Source organism: Antechinus flavipes, chromosome 4 (genome assembly GCF_016432865.1).
Source record: "Antechinus flavipes isolate AdamAnt ecotype Samford, QLD, Australia chromosome 4, AdamAnt_v2, whole genome shotgun sequence".
NCBI classification, from domain to species: domain Eukaryota; kingdom Metazoa; phylum Chordata; class Mammalia; order Dasyuromorphia; family Dasyuridae; genus Antechinus; species Antechinus flavipes.
This window is the reverse complement of record NC_067401.1, coordinates 305,672,122-305,686,284: the sequence shown is the minus strand read 5'-3', so window position 1 is coordinate 305,686,284 and position 14,163 is coordinate 305,672,122. Positions and strand designations below refer to the sequence as shown.

Here is a 14,163-nt window from a genome sequence, read left to right as displayed (position 1 = left end):
AATGATCAACTATAAAAGGCTTGGTTCTTTTCAATAGTTTCAGTGATCCAAAGCAATCCTAATAGACTTTGAACAGAAAATGTCATCTACATGCAGAAAAAGAACTAAAGAGACAATGTAAATCAACACATTCTATGTTGATTCCTTTTTTCTGTGTTTTTTTTTTAATCTCTCCCATGGTTCTTTCATTTTGCTCTGATTTTGCTTTTCCAACATGATTCATAAAGCAATGTGTTTTTAAAAATAAGTAAACTTAGTACAATAAAAAATATTTATCTATTCATTTAGCTGGTATTTATTAACCATCTATTATATGATAAGGTCTGTAATGTATCCCAAGGACAGAGAAGAATTGGACTTGTTATTTCATTAGTTTAGGAACTCCTGGATGAGGATTCTCCCTTCAACATTGTAGGTTGTCATCTTTGCAAAGTAATTTTTAAAGAGTTGTTTAGACTAGAGCATAAAAAATTAAGTGACTTTCTTTGATTGACAATAGGAGTTTTGTCAGAGATAAGATTTGAAACCAGGTGTTCCTAACTTTGTGGCTGGCTCTCTATTCACTATGCAACTATGCCTCTGAGAGTTGATATTCTGAGGTAGAAAGTTAACTGAACACACATTTAAAAACAAAACAAAACAACAACAACAAAAAAAAACACACACACACACACACACAAAACCAAAATGTATACAAAATAAATTCAAACTGATTTCCAAGGAGGAAGGAATTAGCACCTAGATTTTCTCTTGGAGGTATCACTTGAGTTAAGCTTTGAAGAAATAAAGGCTTCTTTTTGAATAGGGGGAAGCACATAGTCATAGGGGCAACTTACACTAGGGATGGAGATAGGAGATGGGATGCCACATACAGGGAATAGGAAACAGTATACAGAGCTGTTTGGAGAAAATTTAAAGTGAGTGAAAGAGAATAAAGTACAGTAAGAATGAAAAATTAAGAGGAAGTCAGAATCTGAAGGACCCTAAACAAAATATGAGCCTTATTTTACTCAAGAGACAGAAAGGAAACACTAGAACATCTTAGGCAAGAGAGGGAAGAGAAAGCAGAAACAGAAATGAGACACTAGAATATCTGGGGGAAAAGAAGGAAAGCAGGGGCATAAGGCTAGGGAGAGGAAGGGACAAAGGGAGACTTTCACTAAGGACAGGAAGAATTAAGTTATGCTTAGAGAGGAAAAAAAATTAGATAACTGCCTCAAAGCAAGGTCAATGAAACATCTCTGGAGGCTGTTAGATACTCTTTCCTCATGATCTGAAGCAAAGTTTGAATTGTCCTTTCTGTAAAGAGAGAGAGCCAATGCATCCCAATCAATTAAGGAATTAATTGTGTAGCTTTTTTGTATGAAGTTTTCCAGTAATAACTATAAGAAAACAGTTTTTCTCTTCTTAGGTAGTCTGACTCTACCTTTGTAAACATTTATATTATCTACCTGAAAGAATAGTTCTTTGGGGTCAATACAATACAATACAATATGTGGCAAGGATATTTCTTCAAACACTACCTGAGAAGCAGGACATGTATAACTTTTACTGTGGAATGTTAAGAGCAGAAAAAAAAAAAATCTGTGTCAAAATAAGCCCAGACCTTATTTAAGAAGATCAATGCAGTGTCAGATATCACAGTGAGGTCCATTACTTGGTTCTGTTTTTTTAAGTTATCAGATCTTTCTTTTATTACCTTAGATAATGAAAAATTAGATTATATTTTAGTAGCATTTTTAAAGATTATTTATTTTACAATGATACACATATATTACATTTAGTTTCATGAAATATGATGGACTACATATGATAGACACAGTAAGACGACTGTATAGAAAATTTAAAAGGAACTCCAACTGGACCTAAATGATAGATAATAAAAGTATTCATCTGAGATGGTTTGACTTTGGGCTATTCTACTGCAAGAAGGAGGGACACATAGATTCACAGTTATTTGAAGGATCATCCTAGCTAATACCAGTAAAATATTATTCCATTAGGTTTTCTGATGGAGTAAGAGGGAATTTTTTAAAGGAAACATATTTAGATCATCATATATAGGATATCTAGTACAGTCATTTTTCTACATGTACTATGAAGGAAAGCAAAGTCAAATAGTAGCAAATTGTTCTTTGAGGATGTTTGGACAAATTTTTATAGACACATATCTAAATGAGATAAATCCAATAAAATTTTTGTGATCCTACAGATTGAAGAGAATGATTTGAGGATAACTGTATGAGATACATTTGGGTAGCAAAGGACTACAATTATTCATAATTTGTTTATTAATACTTGCTACCTTGTCAGGCAACTTTACCAATAGTATTTCCTTAACTGCTGAGGCAGAAATTAATTTTAAAAGATAACAAATAATTTCCAATAAACAAAAATATTAGGTGCTGGGTGAGCAAATGAAGTAGTAATGTTACCTGGAAGGTCACAATTTTTATTCTGCTATCACAATCTTAGGTGAGTTGTTTATATTTAATTTGGGGAAAGAACAATTGTACAAATCTCTTTTTTTCTAACAGTAGCATTCAAAAATCCTGCCTTTACAAGCAATTGCATTAACTTTTCTCTTGGCATTTCAGCATAATAAACCTTTGATCCCTCCAGGCTGTTTCTTTTTTCTGTTGGATGTAGGGTGCTTCATTATAACTGTTAAATGAATCATTTCTACCTTACTATGCCATCGCTTTTTAAATGTTTCTTTGCTGTGTGTATTACTTATTGTGAAAGCAATTCCAAAAACAAGAATGAGCATCCTACGGGTTCCACATATTACAGAGACTCTTTGATTATCATGGTAAACACTTAAGCAGCACATTTTGGATTCCACTGGGATATGACAATTAAGTGGATTCCACTGTAATGCAATATTCAACAGTATTAGGAAGCATTTTCAGCAGTGTGTGCTCCCAGCTTGTAGCTAACACTTTCCTCCAAAGGAAGTCAATATGTGAATCATCCATGCCTATCTTTAGTAGGATATGTTAATTTTGCTGAAATGCTTAAGGTGGATACAGAACTGGAAGCAAATTCTTATGTGGGAATCAATATATTGCTGTACAGGATAATTATGCTTCATTTGTATCCCCTGTTCCTCTTCTATTAAGATATCAAAGCAATTACATCACAATTATTATCTTTTACAAGAAAAGCCAATCAATAAATGCTCCCCTCAAAAAAACCATAGAAACAAAAACAAAAATTCACAACAAAGCAATTTATAATACTGTATAGGGAAATGAAAGAGAAGGAAAACACACATTATACAAATATGCATATACAAAGACATGCACATATTTGAAAAAGGTAATGTGAAAAATATTTTTGGAGTTCTCAATAATTTACTACTATCCTCTCAAGGAATGTTACCATTTGAAGCATAACTGCAAACCCTTGGGCAGAATGAGCCAAGAAAACATTCAGACTACAGGGAATCTGAGATTTCATTGATATGGGTATTTCCTTTAATCACACAAATTGCATCTCTCTGGTAATTACCTGTTCTATGTAACCTCCAAATTCATCAAAGAAGATGCAGCAAGTGACTGGGTGTTTTTCTTGCATTCCCATTATATTGCACAGCTACAAAAGAAATATGTAGTATCTCCAAAGTTTACCATTTCCTCTAGCTATATGATTGTTCTTTCTTTGGAACATGGCCATTTATTTTGGCCATGAATTCCTTTGAAGATATCCTTTATGATATTTCTGTTTTGCAGGTTGTTGTGAAGATCAAATGATGTTTTTAAAGTGCCTATCACAATGGTTGGCACATAGTAGCCATTAATTATTTGTTTCCCCTTATTCTGTATCATGTTTATAGCCTAGTCACATCCACTGTGTATCTCTCCATAATCCCTTGGGCAAAAATGTTTGCCAAGTTTATACATGCAAGATTCAAAATATGTTTTCTTTTCTTTATTGTGGTGGTCTCCAAACATTTTAAATTTTGTAACCAATCAGTTAAAAAAAGAGCACATGAATCTAATATGCATATGTTTACTTATTTATAAATCACATGCACATATTATTACTATCCATAAAAAAAAAAAACACCTAAAAGCATGTTTTTTTTTTTTTAATGAGACAGTTGAAATAATAGTTGTTTGGAGAGGCAATAGGGAGCCACTGACATTTCTTCAATATAAGAGTGAAATATGTCTGAACCTTCGGAGCATCAACTTGACAACTATGAGTAATATGGATTGCAGGGGGAAAACACTTGAGGCAGAAGAATTAAAAGAATTAGGAAGAAATTATAAAAGTCTATGACAGAAGAACTGTAGACATGAATAAGAGTGGTAGTTATATGAAAGAAGAGAAGAGGGTGGATATGAGAAATGATGTGAAAAAAGAAATGACAAGATGTGTAGATTGTGGCAGAGTGAGACAGGATAATTCTGGGTAACTGAAAAAAAATATTAGTGCTCTTTGCAGAAACCGAGTAAAAAGAAAATTGTGTTTTTGTGGTAAAGAAAGTACAATAAGTTATATTATGTATTTTACAGCCTATCTATGCCTGTTCATCCTGTCCAGTTGATATGATGCATCCAAAATGGAAAAGGGGTGGAAAGTTATTGGTTATAGCTCCAGAGTACAGAATTTACATGCTTAGGATGCCTGCCCCAGCAACAAAGTAATCTTGATGGTAGAGTACAGATATAGTGGGAGAAAGGCAGAGACTTTTGCTTACATGGCTGCTTCAGTTGCCTGGTTTACACTTAAATTATAATCATACCAAATAGCTATTGTATTGTGACTTTATTAGAAGCCATTGGTGGAAGAAGACAGAATTGGGAAATATTGGGCAATAATGGGTAGAAGAGATTTTATAGTTGCTTTAGACTAGCCAAAATTTGTTATTCTATAGAGGGTAAACTGGGAGCTTTCTCATACCCCCCCCCATTGTATGATTACACATTCCTGGTGTTTATTTTTTCTTTTTTTTTTAAATAGATTTTATTTTCAGGACAAAAACTGCATTTTCACTTGCTTACAGTACTTATAAAGTACAATACTGTTTATTCTTCTTTCTCTTCACATATTCAAGTATTGAGAATGCCCAGATTTACATAGTAACTTAAATGTTACTTCTAAACTGCTACTGTCTTGGCCATAAATTGGAGTCCTTTAATTTTTGGTGTGTGCAGTGCTCTTTCTTTGGTATATTTAATAAACCTCTTCAACAGTAGATCTAGACAAAGTACTTCCAGATGCTCTATTCACAAGGTATGCCTCCTGGAATGCACTCTGTATTCTGGGATGGCTTAGCAATGATGAGGTTGTAGATCTTCTCCAATTCTTTTTGTTGATATTCAAATCCTTCTTTATTAGTAATCTTGTTCTTATTCAACCAGTTTATCATTTCATTCCATTTGCAAGGATCTTATGTTTGTTTCATCACTGATTTTGCTTTGAAATTTCTTATTCTTTCAATATGAAGACTAGCACAGAGGATGAGATTCACGATAATTCTTGGAAGATATCTTGTCTCTTTACTTCTCTTCTTTAGTCTTGTATTTCTCAATCATCTAAACTATATATTCAATGTGTTCTTTGCTCAGACAATGTTTGTCACTGGTAATGGTGAGCCTATTTTTCTTGCCCATGTTCTTATCTACAGCAGAAACATTGAACATTTAAAATTAATGTCAAATGTTATTTCAATTGAAGAATGCTCTGGGGGTAGAGGGCATGCCTGTGAACTGAAACCTCCCAAAAGTTGCTATCCTTTGTCATTGATCTCTCACCCTCATAAACCTGAATAAACTGGTTGTCTGAGTAGGAAGTAAAGGTCTGTGTCTGCTTGGTATGAACGGTGATATTGTGTTTGCTTAAAACTGTCATTTCCAAAAGAAAGTGAAGTGATGTCCAACAGCAGAAAGTACTGAACATTCTCATTAATCGCCAAAAAAGATGCTAGCTTCAACAAGTGCCCCACAGGCAATAGTTTCATCAGGAATGATATTCTTATTGAGCTCCTTGCCATTGAAGGAGTGCTGCAGAAACATTAGGATATGGGGTATTTCGGTAGAAATACCTACCAAGACCATGTCATAAATCTGTGATTTATCTTTGGAATCTCTTAGGTCCTTTTCCATAAGGTTCAATGTGCCAAAAAGAGGTTAAAATCCAGATCTTCAGTGCAAATGATAGAGATATAGAATACCATACTTTCACATCCTCAATTCTGATCTGACTACTGGAAAACAGAATTTATTTTCTACTTTCACAAGTGGTGACATCTCACTGCTATTCTCATTGATGCTTTTATTATCTTTTGGTTGAACTCAACAATGAAATATTTGACCATGTGGTTTTCAAAATTTTCTTCATCTAAGTGGATGTTGTCAGCTGTAAACTTGATTTCAACAATATCATCTTCAATGCTGGAATGAATACATTGAAAGTACCATTCCAAGATCAAATCAACACATTTCTCTCAGCATCATCCCTTTAGTCTGAGTCATAAATAATTGCAGCAGCAGTTAACTCATTGAAGATTTGGATTACATTGAAACCAGTTTGTTCCAGCATCTTTGGGAACCAATGACGTAGGTAGCACTATAACAACAGGGTTTGTGCCAGCCTTTCCAAGCTTTGGCAATTTCTTTCATCTTAGTCAAAATCATAGATAGATTACCTATCAGTACTTTGGAGAAGGAAGGAATTTATGACCAAGAAGAACTAGAGAACATTATGAAAAGCAAAATGGACAACTTTGATTATACTAATTAAAAAGGGTTTACATAAACAAAACCAACAGGAACAAGACTAAAAGGGAAATACAAAGCTAGGGAAAAAGTCTTTTCAACCAGTATTTCTGATAAAGGTTTCATTTCTAAAATATATAAAAAACTGTCACATTTATAAGAATATAAGTCATTCCCCAATTGATAAATGGTCAAAGGACATGAACAATTTTTAGATGATGAAATTAAAGCCATTCATATTTATATGAAAAAATGTTCTAAATCACTATTGATTAGAGAAATGCAAATTAAGACAACTCTGAAGTATCAACTCACATCTCTCATCTTGGCTAAGATAACAGGAAAAGATAATGATAAATGTATGAGAGGAAGTGGAAAAACTGTGAACTACTGCATTGTTGGGGGAGTTGTGAAATGATCCAATCATTCTGGAAACCAATCTGGAATTATGCCTAGAGGGCTATAAAACTATGCATATACTTTGACCCAACAGTGCCATTATTGTGTCTATATCCCAAGCAAATCATAAAGGAGGGAAAAGGATGCACATATGCAAAAATATTTGTAGCAATTTTTTTTGTGGTAGCAAAGAACTGGAAAAGGAGTGGATGCCCATCAATTGGTGAATGGCTGTACAAGTTGTGGTATATGAAGGCAATGGAATATTATTGTTCTATGAATTGATTAGAGAAAGGCCTGGAAAGATTTACGTGAACTGATACTAAGCAAAGCATACATTCTACACAAAACGGCAAGAATGTGAAATAATCAACTATGAAAGTCTTGGTTCTTTGGTTCTTCTCAGCAGTTCAGTGATCCAAAGCAATCTCAATAGACTTTGGACAGAAAATGCCAACTGCACCCAGAAAAAAATCTAACACCCCTTTTTTTCTGTTTTTTATCTCTTTCATGCTTTTTCCCTTTTCTTATGATTTTTCTCTCCCAACATGATTCATAAAGCAGAGTATATTAAAAATAAATTAACTTACTACAATAATAAAACAAACAAAAAAAATCATAGGTAGAAAATTTTGGTCTTCTCTTTGTATTCCGTTTGGATCTTAATCCTGCCTGTGTCATTCACCACTATGAAAGGTCACTGATTCATAAATACATCATCAACTGATGTACAACTACATCATCAAATCTGTAACAAGACATTTGACACCAAAGACTGTATTGGTGAGATTCATACTCACTTGATTCTTTGCAGCATCACCAATTAAATATTCTTTGTCAATAAAGGCAGTATAGCTTAGGGTGGTCCTGTTTCCTTGGTTGTTAGCAATGTTTTCCCCTTTTTAATGTTGGAAGACTCTTGTACAAGAATAAGTGCCTCCTAAATCAGTGATAACTGTGGGTCCCTTTGAAATGGTTGTTAAAGTTTCATGTCTTGTAGCTGACTAAAGTAGGAAAGTAGGAAAGACTGCTGCACTGGGTAGACCCACATCCCTTGAAATAGATACACACACACACACACACACACACACACACACATATGTATACACACAAATACAGATGGTATCATTTAAAAAGTGACATTCAAATTTTTTTAAAGCCAAAGTCAAGGCTACTTTGTTTCTCTTTAGCAGAAATTATTATTCTCAAAATTCTTTTGGAAATAAATCACTAGGAAAATTATGGATTTCTACTTCAATGGGTACATTAAAAAATCCCCACTGTCACATAAATGGAATTCCAGCTGATGAACATGAAGTAATTTGCTGAAAGACAACAATTATTTATAGCCCTCATCCCCCTCTCCCTTTTTGGCCAGTGATGCCTTTTTCATCACCCTACATGGGTGGATCAGTCTTTTTTATCAAGTCTACTTTTTTTTTTTTTAACAATCCTTGCTATATTCCCACATAAAAAAGAAATATGCAGAAAATTGACAAGTAAAATCCTGGCATGAGCTTCCTTTTAACAAATTTTGAAATGTTTGAGCAAATATCATCATAGCATTTACCTGCTGTGCGCAGCTTTTTGGTGAAAAATGCTATTTGAGTTTGTCAGCAAGGTTAACAAGTGCTTTATTGAAAGGAAGGGTTTATGTTTCTTTTCTGTGAGGACAAGGAGAAATCACTTTCAATTCCACTACAAACTTGACAAGTCGGCTCTCTCTTGGATTCCAAAAAGAAACAAGATGACATGAAGTAGATATAAATCAGAGGCATCAAGGTGCAATGAAAAGATCACCAAGATAGTCTAGATTCCTTGATAAGTGCTCTAGATTAGGCTTTACCATTTAATAGCTGTATGACTTTGGGCAACTAATTCACTTAGCCTGAGTCTCAGATTCCCAGTCTAAAATAAAATAATGCTCCCTATCTTGCAGGGTCATTATAACTGGAAAAAAAGATAATATTCACTAGAGCAGTATGCAAATATAATATGTAAGTTTTAGTGTCCACAGAATCCAGACTTTTAGAGTCTGAATATATTAAGACAGTTTTTTTTTTCAATTTTATATTTACCAGAGGAAAAACAAACAAATCGACCAAATGTAGAGAGGTATATTTCAAGTCTCAGTAGTTTCCATATTGTTATTTTCAGTAGCAAGACCCAAAAGCAGAGATTCAGAAGAAATTTAATAATGAAGCTTTTACACAAATTCTCCCCCTACTCTTCCATGGGGTCTAAAAGTGCCTATAATCTCTTAAAAGTCATGTTGGTTGTGTACAATATCTGAGAGATTTTACCAAACTGAAAACAATTTGAGGATCAGTCTTACTACTAGAAAATTGGCCAATTTTTGATGATAGGGACTCAATAAAAGTAACAGCAGCTATAGTGGACACATCAAATATATGCATTTTCAGTTCAGATTGTTCAGCTGCTAGATATTTTCACTCTTTACTTGACATTATCTTGTTCTTTTTTTCACCCCCAGAAAATTTATTACTAACAGTAATAGACATGGAGATTCTAAAATATAAACAATTCAAGTTGTAATGGAAAAAAAGCACTAGGCCAAGAAGCCATGAGATCTAATGTCTAGCTCAAGCTATGCTGTTCAGTAGTTTTGTGATCCTGAACAAGTCTATAAACCTTTCTAGTTATCAGAGAGTCTTCTTCACTTATAAAAAGAAAAAAATTAGCTGTTTCTTTCTGCTTTAAAGTCAATGCAATTTAAAAAATAGTAATGACCACCCTTGATTCCAAGCTTCAATAATATTTCATTAAATATTTTTTCAGTTTTTTTTTTTTTTTGCTGTGATACCTTTATGAATTTCTCATAAGGATGGCCACACTCTTTAGCAAATAACTTAGAAAATATTCATCAAAATCACCATGAAACTAGGTAATTTTTTTTTTAAAAATCTAGTATAGTACAATATAATATGATGATATAAAATGATGTTTATTAATTGTACTATGTGCATTTAGATAGGGATTATGAGAAATATGAAATTTGTATCCCTACTTAAGAGAGATTACAGTATAGTTTAAGGAAATCGCAAATCAAACTACTATAAATCTCCTAATAAAACTCCTTTCATAGTTCTACTATCTGCTCATTGTGACGAGTTTAATTGTGTGGTCATGTTGCACTGCTCTCCAACTCTATGACCTAGAGAAGATTTCCATAGCTTTCACGATAGCTAGATGTTTTACCACAATAGTGTATTAACTGATTTTGTATTAAAATTAAGTCTCCCTATAGTAGTTGAGATTAGAGATGAGATTTAACATATATAAAAATATGCAAAGCAGTTTACTCTGTTCCTTCACTCCTCAGTTTAGCACATTCAGATTGGTGATCCTGAGATGCTTTGTCTTAATGACTTTATAATTCTTAAAACAACAAGGGAAGCAATCTCTGTACCATGGACACTCATTGTCCATTAATATGTGATATTAAAAATTTCCCAAATTTACTGGGTAGCATATCTAATCTCTTAATCATTTTTCACTGATATTTGACCCCTGAATCATCTTCACATTATATTATCAATGCTTCTTGGTCTGCATAAATTTTGCTTGATTTTGACACAAATTTGACCAGCATCAGAAATTTTCAATTTTTTTATTCACTATTTCAGACTTCATAAAAGATCTGATGTTAGACACATTGCAGGTAAAGTAATGGAAGCTACTTGTGTGGCTTAACTTTAATTCCTACACTGAGAATGGGTTTGGAGGAAACTAAGGAAACGGTTTAAATGAAAATGGGAAACAAGAATAATAAGAAAACAATGTTTTACTTTGTTAGAAAAAGGTGAAAGGAAGGCCAAAAGGAAGGTGAAAGGAAAGAAAGCAATGCTAAGTTCACTAGCTTTTCATTAGATTTTCAGAAATGAGCTAAAATCCCAATTTTGCTACTACACAGCTGTATGATTTTTTAAGCATTCTACCTCTCTGTGCTTAGTTCTCTCATACATAAAATAAGAATGTTGAATGAAGTGAACTTTAATTCCATCCTAATTCAGGAAAACTATAATTTCAATCAATTCTTCATCTTTCCTCATGGTTCATGATCCTTTACTGTTTTTCATTTCATTTCTTATTGTCTTTAATCCTCTTTTTGTACTTTAAAGATAAGAGATTCAATAAAAGTCACATTGAATCATCATGATTTTTAAACAATTTTATATACTTACAAGACTTTAAAAGTATTGGTTTTATAAAATAGTAATAATTTTTTTTAAAATAACAATAATAAAACTATTGGTTTACAGATACTTTATAGAGTTTAAATATCTTAACTTTCCCTGTCTCTCATACCAATAAAACATTTTTACAATCACAATGAATCTCACTCACCTTCTATCAAAAGAAAAAAAATGAGGGCAGTTCTTAGAGATTCTCATTCTAGCAACTTGATAAACATTGCTGGAATGTTCTATTTACCTAGTATTTTTGCCTGAAAGTCATGTAGGCTGTGTATTTGGATTATATTTACAACTCATTCCTATAGTGCCACTATTTGTCTTCAGAGGTCTTCATGGCTTAATATCTCAAATGCTAGTCTTTAGACTTCATCCTTCAACAGATGGTAACATTATTGGATAGTTTTAAACTAGAAAGAATAGTTCAATAATCTAGTCCAATCCCCTAATTTTATGGAAATGAAGTCACTTGTCCCAAGTCCCACAAATCATATGGTAGAATGACATATTAAAGAAACTGTTGACCTCTTAGTCATAATAATAGTAATGGTCCACATTGAAATACTTTGCAGTTGCTATAATGCTTTACAATGTGAGGATAATTCCTGTGTGATGAATTTGGAGGCAAGAAGACCCAGGTTCAAATCAGATGGGGCCCTTGAAATTCACTAATTTTTTCTATCTCAGTTTTTTCTTAATTGTGAAATGAAGATATATCTAGTGCTAGAGAGTGCTCAGACTGCTTCAGAATGGCAAGAATTTTTAAGTCAACTGCGAAATTTTCAATGTGAGCACTTACACTTTGAAATTGGAAATTAGGGCTTAACTTGTTGTTTTACTGATTGTTTAGACCTGAGATGAAGAAAATTTAATTTATACAGATTAAATTTAAAAATTTGTTGTGCATAAATGTTTTGGAGGGTCAATAGTTAAACATTTTCCAGCATTCCACCCAGTGTGATAGGTGTTAATTATCATCCCCATTTTATAGATGATAAATCTGACCCTTGGAGAGATTGAGTGATTTTTCAGGGTTTGAGTATTAATGTCTCAGGCATTATCTAAATCTGTCATCTGGACTCCAAGGAGAACAATCAGGGAATTCCCTTAATAGCCATAAATAATTAAAGATAGACTTTATTTTATTTTAATCTAGAAAGTAATTCAAGTTACCATGCCTAAATTTATAGAATCCATATAAAAAAGTTATATTCAGAGGGTAAATATAGAGAGAAATTTTCACCCAAAGGACAAATTCAATTCTGATCATTTAGTCAAAGATTCCCTTATATTTAAATGGTAAAGGAAAGAAAAAATTTGAGACATACCATATCTTGGCAACCATTTGGCAACAAGTGCAAATCAACATAACATGCCTTTCAGAATTTGTGTCCTTTTAGAATTCTTTTGCTTTCATTTTCTTTGGCTTATTTTTTTATAAGGGCACAATTCCTTAATTGTTATATAAGGCAGATTTCACATAGTCCTTGTCCTTACTTAAGGTCTCATAATTTAATATAATTATTTGCCACCAGTTCCTCACAATAATCCTGTGAAGTCAGCAATATGGCCATTGTTAATTTCATCAATTAGTTGAAGAAACTGAGTTTCAGAGAGGTCATATCTTTTGTACATAGTCTCATTCAGTAAATAGTTGTTCTGAGACTAGAATTTAAGACTTCTTATTCCTACTTCTCCTGGTCCCAGTTTCCTTCTTTATAAAAATAAGCTATTGGACTAATAGTTATTTATCCATTTAATTCAAGAAGCATTTACTAAATTACCACAATGTGCAAAGCACTATCTGGGTTCTGGAATTACACAGACAAAATGTAAAACATTAGTCCCTGTCCTCAAAGAGTTTTCATTCTATTAGGCTATTGGATACTAAAAAAAAAAAAAGTAATAAAAATTTCTATAATTACAGGTTTTGGGGGATTTAAGATGTGATCACACTTATAATCTGTATCATGTCTGTAGTTATAGAATCAACTCAAGTTGATAAAATTGTTGCACACTTGACTAATATTAATGAGCTTTTTTTTTTACCCTTTCCCTTAAGTTTCTTTTGCAAAAAAATTCTGTGAAAGAAAACAAAATTTATGAGAAATTACCATGTTCTATAAAAATAGGGTCTAAATTTAGAAACAAAGCAGATAATACCTTTCAAATCTAGCCAATACTAAACCCAGAAAATTTTTAAAAGGCATTATGAATTTAACATAAAACTATAAGTGAATAAATCATGACCACATTTACTAAACCAAGAATTAGAGTGTCTCATGAAGCATTCTGCTTTTTCCTATACAAACCACAGGACCTGCTCTATCAGCCATATGTCCCCTATTTACTATTATTACTTTGCAGTCATGTTCAATATTTTGTCTTATTAAAGATAGTTTCTATGATAGATCAACAAATTCATTAAAGTCCCCCAAGATAGTCAAATAACTCCAAAGACAAGGAAAAGTGAAAGAATCAAACTAAGGTAGTTTGAGAATTCATTTACATGAACTTCAATGATGCTGCTTATTCCCTGGCAACAAGAAGTATATTTTATTTTTCTTGTACCCACACTATCAAGAGCTAGTGCATAGACACCTATAGAATATTCAAAATCAGTTTAATCCATGAAAGCAGATAACCAAATTTCATTTGGGTCATGTCTTCATTAACAATGTCAGGGTCACCATGCCCTGAACAGTTCTGGAAATCCCTCAACTAATGGAACTCTAGTTCTCAACTGCATTCCATTCATCTCAGGATTAACTCAATGCTGTGATACTCTCTCTCTGAATGTTTGCTTTACCTTTTCAAGGAGA

At 32.9% G+C, this 14,163-nt stretch overlaps 1 protein-coding gene and 1 pseudogene across 1 annotated transcript in view; both read right to left on the bottom strand.

Annotated features, from left to right (window-relative positions):
- The window catches only part of NKAIN2 (sodium/potassium transporting ATPase interacting 2), a 1,366,633-nt gene that overhangs the window by 975,123 nt on the left and 377,347 nt on the right, over positions 1 to 14,163 (bottom strand). The window lies entirely within an intron of this gene.
- LOC127562176 (heat shock cognate 71 kDa protein-like) lies at positions 4,949 to 6,563 on the bottom strand (annotated as a pseudogene).